The sequence below is a fragment of the Garra rufa genome, chromosome 2 (assembly GCF_049309525.1).
Source record: "Garra rufa chromosome 2, GarRuf1.0, whole genome shotgun sequence".
NCBI lineage: Eukaryota > Metazoa > Chordata > Actinopteri > Cypriniformes > Cyprinidae > Garra > Garra rufa.
The window spans coordinates 74289933-74294932 of record NC_133362.1 but is presented as its reverse complement, the minus strand read 5'-3'; the positions used below and the strand labels follow the sequence as shown (position 1 = coordinate 74294932).

General features: G+C 52.1%; 14 non-coding genes across 14 annotated transcripts in view; 4 read left to right on the top strand and 10 right to left on the bottom strand.

Annotated features, from left to right (window-relative positions):
• The window catches only part of trnar-acg (transfer RNA arginine (anticodon ACG)), a 73-nt gene extending 31 nt beyond the window's left edge, over window positions 1–42 (bottom strand). The window contains exon 1 of the tRNA in view: window positions 1–42. This exon is cut by the window's left edge and continues 31 nt beyond it. This is a non-coding gene — a tRNA (tRNA-Arg).
• Window positions 43–158: 116 nt separating this feature from the next.
• On the top strand, window positions 159–230 carry trnae-cuc (transfer RNA glutamic acid (anticodon CUC)). The gene has a single exon. It is a non-coding gene; the product is annotated as a tRNA-Glu (tRNA).
• An 851-nt stretch (window positions 231–1081) lies between these two features.
• On the bottom strand, window positions 1082–1153 carry trnae-uuc (transfer RNA glutamic acid (anticodon UUC)). The gene has a single exon. It is a non-coding gene; the product is annotated as a tRNA-Glu (tRNA).
• Window positions 1154–1488: 335 nt separating this feature from the next.
• Window positions 1489–1561, bottom strand: trnar-acg (transfer RNA arginine (anticodon ACG)). Its single transcript has one exon. It is a non-coding gene; the product is annotated as a tRNA-Arg (tRNA).
• A 116-nt stretch (window positions 1562–1677) lies between these two features.
• trnae-cuc (transfer RNA glutamic acid (anticodon CUC)) lies at window positions 1678–1749 on the top strand. The gene has a single exon. It is a non-coding gene; the product is annotated as a tRNA-Glu (tRNA).
• A 109-nt stretch (window positions 1750–1858) lies between these two features.
• Window positions 1859–1945, bottom strand: trnay-gua (transfer RNA tyrosine (anticodon GUA)). Its single transcript is given in 2 exon segments — window positions 1859–1894; window positions 1909–1945. It is a non-coding gene; the product is annotated as a tRNA-Tyr (tRNA).
• A 666-nt stretch (window positions 1946–2611) lies between these two features.
• trnae-uuc (transfer RNA glutamic acid (anticodon UUC)) lies at window positions 2612–2683 on the bottom strand. Its single transcript has one exon. It is a non-coding gene; the product is annotated as a tRNA-Glu (tRNA).
• Window positions 2684–3018: 335 nt separating this feature from the next.
• On the bottom strand, window positions 3019–3091 carry trnar-acg (transfer RNA arginine (anticodon ACG)). The gene has a single exon. It is a non-coding gene; the product is annotated as a tRNA-Arg (tRNA).
• Window positions 3092–3207: 116 nt separating this feature from the next.
• trnae-cuc (transfer RNA glutamic acid (anticodon CUC)) lies at window positions 3208–3279 on the top strand. Its single transcript has one exon. It is a non-coding gene; the product is annotated as a tRNA-Glu (tRNA).
• Window positions 3280–3388: 109 nt separating this feature from the next.
• Window positions 3389–3475, bottom strand: trnay-gua (transfer RNA tyrosine (anticodon GUA)). The gene is given in 2 exon segments: window positions 3389–3424; window positions 3439–3475. It is a non-coding gene; the product is annotated as a tRNA-Tyr (tRNA).
• Window positions 3476–4141: 666 nt separating this feature from the next.
• On the bottom strand, window positions 4142–4213 carry trnae-uuc (transfer RNA glutamic acid (anticodon UUC)). The gene has a single exon. It is a non-coding gene; the product is annotated as a tRNA-Glu (tRNA).
• A 335-nt stretch (window positions 4214–4548) lies between these two features.
• On the bottom strand, window positions 4549–4621 carry trnar-acg (transfer RNA arginine (anticodon ACG)). The gene has a single exon. It is a non-coding gene; the product is annotated as a tRNA-Arg (tRNA).
• A 116-nt stretch (window positions 4622–4737) lies between these two features.
• On the top strand, window positions 4738–4809 carry trnae-cuc (transfer RNA glutamic acid (anticodon CUC)). The gene has a single exon. It is a non-coding gene; the product is annotated as a tRNA-Glu (tRNA).
• A 109-nt stretch (window positions 4810–4918) lies between these two features.
• Window positions 4919–5000, bottom strand: part of trnay-gua (transfer RNA tyrosine (anticodon GUA)) — an 87-nt gene continuing 5 nt past the window's right edge. Inside the window, 2 exon segments of the tRNA in view lie at window positions 4919–4954; window positions 4969–5000. The exon segment at window positions 4969–5000 is cut by the window's right edge and continues 5 nt beyond it. This is a non-coding gene — a tRNA (tRNA-Tyr).

Below are 5000 nucleotides of genomic sequence, written 5' to 3'. Positions count from 1 at the left end.
CTGATCCGTAGTCAGACGCGTTATCCATTGCGCCACTGGCCCACCGCCTGGGGATCCTCGTGCTTGCAGCCCGACTCGTTGGTTTTCGACGTGACAGAAGCCTGTATTGCTGTCTGCTTGTTCTCATGTTATTAGCAGGCCAGCATTAGATCGGCTCTTCCCTGGTGGTCTAGTGGTTAGGATTTGGCGCTCTCACCGCCGCGGCCCGGGTTCGATTCCCGGTCAGGGAAAGCTCTTTTGCCCCCCCTCCCCCCCAATGGCGGACTGTGAAATCAAGCTCTGTTGGCCGCTTTCAGAAGACCGGCCCCCCCAAAAAAGGTGGGCACGTGAAAAACAACCTCCTTCGAACCAGCGACCTAAGGATTGCCAACGCTCCTCCTACAGTCCTCCGCTCTACCAGCTGAGCTATCGAAGGCGCAGGTCTGTGGGGTCACAACCTCGGCCTGTGGGGTCACAACCTCGGCCTATTAGGTTTCTGCAGCTCGACTGCTGGCCAAAAAACGGCTTTCGACGCAGGAAGACGTGTGGCCCTTTTTCGTAGAGGGAAGCACAGAGGAGCCCACCTTCCAATACCGGGAGTCGAACCCGGGCCACCTAGGTGAAAACCAGGAATCCTGGCGGTAGACCATATGGGAACTGGTCAGTGGAAGCCTTGTCCGGGTAAAAAAAAAGATTCCAAAAATACTCACGCCACGCATTCGAAAAAACAAGTGTGGTCTTGCATTGTGACCGTTATCTCAAGGAAAAAAAGCCTATCGCCCGTCTGTCAAGGTACAGAAATGAAAAAATCACGAGATTAACAATGAAACTGAGACGCGGTTTTAACCGGGTAAGTTGCTGATTATTGGCTAGTTTGGATTTCATTTCGTGGGAACTGGTCAGCGGAAGCCTTGTCCGGGTAAAAAAAAAGATTCCAAAAATACTCACGCCACGCATTCGAAAAAACAAGCGTGGTCTTGCATTGTAACCGTTATCTCCTGACCGGTAGCAAAGAGGAGCCCGCCTTCCCATACCGGGAGTCGAACCCAGGCCGCCTGGGTGAAAACCAGGAATCCTGACCGGTAGCAAAGAGGAGCCCGCCTTCCCATACCGGGAGTCGAACCCGGGCCGCCTGGGTGAAAACCAGGAATCCTGACCGCTAGACCATATGGGAACGGGTCAGCGGAAGCCTTGTCCGGGTAAAAAAAAAAATCAAAAAATACTCACGCCACGCATTTGAAAAAACAAGCGTGGTCTTGCATTGTAACCGTTATCTCAAGGAAAAACAGCCTATCGCCGGTCTGTCAAGGTACAGAAATGAAAAAATCATGAGATTAACAATGAAACTGAGACGCGGTTTTAACCGGGTGAGTTGCTGATTATTGGCTAGTTCGGATTTCATTTCGTGTCCAACTTTTTCTCAAAGCTCGGGTGGCACGTAGGAATAGGGCAACAATTCGGCAAGCCTGTGACATCAAAACCAAACTGCATTACGCAAAAATCAGAGAGCGAGCCAGCCAGGAGTCGAACCTAGAATCTTCTGATCCGTAGTCAGACGCGTTATCCATTGCGCCACTGGCCCACCGCCTGGGGATTCTCGTGCTTGCAGCCCGACTCGTTGGTTTTTGACGTCACAGAAGCCTGTATTGCTGTCTGCTTGTTCTCATGTTATTAGCAGGCCAGCATTAGATCGGCTCTTCCCTGGTGGTCTAGTGGTTAGGATTCGGCGCTCTCACCGCCGCGGCCCGGGTTCGATTCCCGGTCAGGGAAAGCTCTTTTGCCCCCCCTCCCCCCCAATGGCGGACTGTGAAATGAAGCTCTGTTGGCCGCTTTCAGAAGGCCGGCCCCCCCAAAAAAGGTGGGCACGTGAAAAACAACCTCCTTCGAGCCGGAGTCGAACCAGCGACCTAAGGATTGCCAACGCTCCTCCTACAGTCCTCCGCTCTACCAGCTGAGCTATCGAAGGCGCAGGTCTGTGGGGTCACAACCTCGGCCTGTGGGGTCACAACCTCGGCCTATTAGGTTTCTGCAGCTCGACTGCTGGCCAAAAAACGGCTTTCGACGCAGGAAGACGTGTGGCCCTTTTTCGTAGAGGGAAGCACAGAGGAGCCCACCTTCCAATACCGGGAGTCGAACCCGGGCCACCTAGGTGAAAACCAGGAATCCTGGCGGTAGACCATATGGGAACTGGTCAGTGGAAGCCTTGTCCGGGTAAAAAAAAAGATTCCAAAAATACTCACGCCACGCATTCGAAAAAACAAGTGTGGTCTTGCATTGTGACCGTTATCTCAAGGAAAAACAGCCTATCGCCCGTCTGTCAAGGTACAGAAATGAAAAAATCACGAGATTAACAATGAAACTGAGACGCGGTTTTAACCGGGTAAGTTGCTGATTATTGGCTAGTTTGGATTTCATTTCGTGGGAACTGGTCAGCGGAAGCCTTGTCCGGGTAAAAAAAAAGATTCCAAAAATACTCACGCCACGCATTCGAAAAAACAAGCGTGGTCTTGCATTGTAACCGTTATCTCCTGACCGGTAGCAAAGAGGAGCCCGCCTTCCCATACCGGGAGTCGAACCCAGGCCGCCTGGGTGAAAACCAGGAATCCTGACCGGTAGCAAAGAGGAGCCCGCCTTCCCATAACGGGAGTCGAACCCGGGCCGCCTGGGTGAAAACCAGGAATCCTGACCGCTAGACCATATGGGAACGGGTCAGCGGAAGCCTTGTCCGGGTAAAAAAAAAAATCAAAAAATACTCACGCCACGCATTTGAAAAAACAAGCGTGGTCTTGCATTGTAACCGTTATCTCAAGGAAAAACAGCCTATCGCCGGTCTGTCAAGGTACAGAAATGAAAAAATCATGAGATTAACAATGAAACTGAGACGCGGTTTTAACCGGGTGAGTTGCTGATTATTGGCTAGTTCGGATTTCATTTCGTGTCCAACTTTTTCTCAAAGCTCGGGTGGCACGTAGGAATAGGGCAACAATTCGGCAAGCCTGTGACATCAAAACCAAACTGCATTACGCAAAAATCAGAGAGCGAGCCAGCCAGGAGTCGAACCTAGAATCTTCTGATCCGTAGTCAGACGCGTTATCCATTGCGCCACTGGCCCACCGCCTGGGGATCCTCGTGCTTGCAGCCCGACTCGTTGGTTTTTGACGTGACAGAAGCCTGTATTGCTGTCTGCTTGTTCTCATGTTATTAGCAGGCCAGCATTAGATCGGCTCTTCCCTGGTGGTCTAGTGGTTAGGATTCGGCGCTCTCACCGCCGCGGCCCGGGTTCGATTCCCGGTCAGGGAAAGCTCTTTTGCCCCCCCTCCCCCCCAATGGCGGACTGTGAAATCAAGCTCTGTTGGCCGCTTTCAGAAGGCCGGCCCCCCCAAAAAAGGTGGGCACGTGAAAAACAACCTCCTTCGAGCCGGAGTCGAACCAGCGACCTAAGGATTGCCAACGCTCCTCCTACAGTCCTCCGCTCTACCAGCTGAGCTATCGAAGGCGCAGGTCTGTGGGGTCACAACCTCGGCCTGTGGGGTCACAACCTCGGCCTATTAGGTTTCTGCAGCTCGACTGCTGGCCAAAAAACGGCTTTCGACGCAGGAAGACGTGTGGCCCTTTTTCGTAGAGGGAAGCACAGAGGAGCCCACCTTCCAATACCGGGAGTCGAACCCGGGCCACCTAGGTGAAAACCAGGAATCCTGGCGGTAGACCATATGGGAACTGGTCAGTGGAAGCCTTGTCCGGGTAAAAAAAAAGATTCCAAAAATACTCACGCCACGCATTCGAAAAAACAAGTGTGGTCTTGCATTGTGACCGTTATCTCAAGGAAAAACAGCCTATCGCCCGTCTGTCAAGGTACAGAAATGAAAAAATCACGAGATTAACAATGAAACTGAGACGCGGTTTTAACCGGGTAAGTTGCTGATTATTGGCTAGTTTGGATTTCATTTCGTGGGAACTGGTCAGCGGAAGCCTTGTCCGGGTAAAAAAAAAGATTCCAAAAATACTCACGCCACGCATTCGAAAAAACAAGCGTGGTCTTGCATTGTAACCGTTATCTCCTGACCGGTAGCAAAGAGGAGCCCGCCTTCCCATACCGGGAGTCGAACCCAGGCCGCCTGGGTGAAAACCAGGAATCCTGACCGGTAGCAAAGAGGAGCCCACCTTCCCATACCGGGAGTCGAACCCGGGCCGCCTGGGTGAAAACCAGGAATCCTGACCGCTAGACCATATGGGAACTGGTCAGCGGAAGCCTTGTCCGGGTAAAAAAAAAAATCAAAAAATACTCACGCCACGCATTTGAAAAAACAAGCGTGGTCTTGCATTGTAACCGTTATCTCAAGGAAAAACAGCCTATCGCCGGTCTGTCAAGGTACAGAAATGAAAAAATCATGAGATTAACAATGAAACTGAGACGCGGTTTTAACCGGGTGAGTTGCTGATTATTGGCTAGTTCGGATTTCATTTCGTGTCCAACTTTTTCTCAAAGCTCGGGTGGCACGTAGGAATAGGGCAACAATTCGGCAAGCCTGTGACATCAAAACCAAACTGCATTACGCAAAAATCAGAGAGCGAGCCAGCCAGGAGTCGAACCTAGAATCTTCTGATCCGTAGTCAGACGCGTTATCCATTGCGCCACTGGCCCACCGCCTGGGGATTCTCGTGCTTGCAGCCCGACTCGTTGGTTTTTGACGTCACAGAAGCCTGTATTGCTGTCTGCTTGTTCTCATGTTATTAGCAGGCCAGCATTAGATCGGCTCTTCCCTGGTGGTCTAGTGGTTAGGATTCGGCGCTCTCACCGCCGCGGCCCGGGTTCGATTCCCGGTCAGGGAAAGCTCTTTTGCCCCCCCTCCCCCCCAATGGCGGACTGTGAAATGAAGCTCTGTTGGCCGCTTTCAGAAGGCCGGCCCCCCCAAAAAAGGTGGGCACGTGAAAAACAACCTCCTTCGAGCCGGAGTCGAACCAGCGACCTAAGGATTGCCAACGCTCCTCCTACAGTCCTCCGCTCTACCAGCTGAGCTATC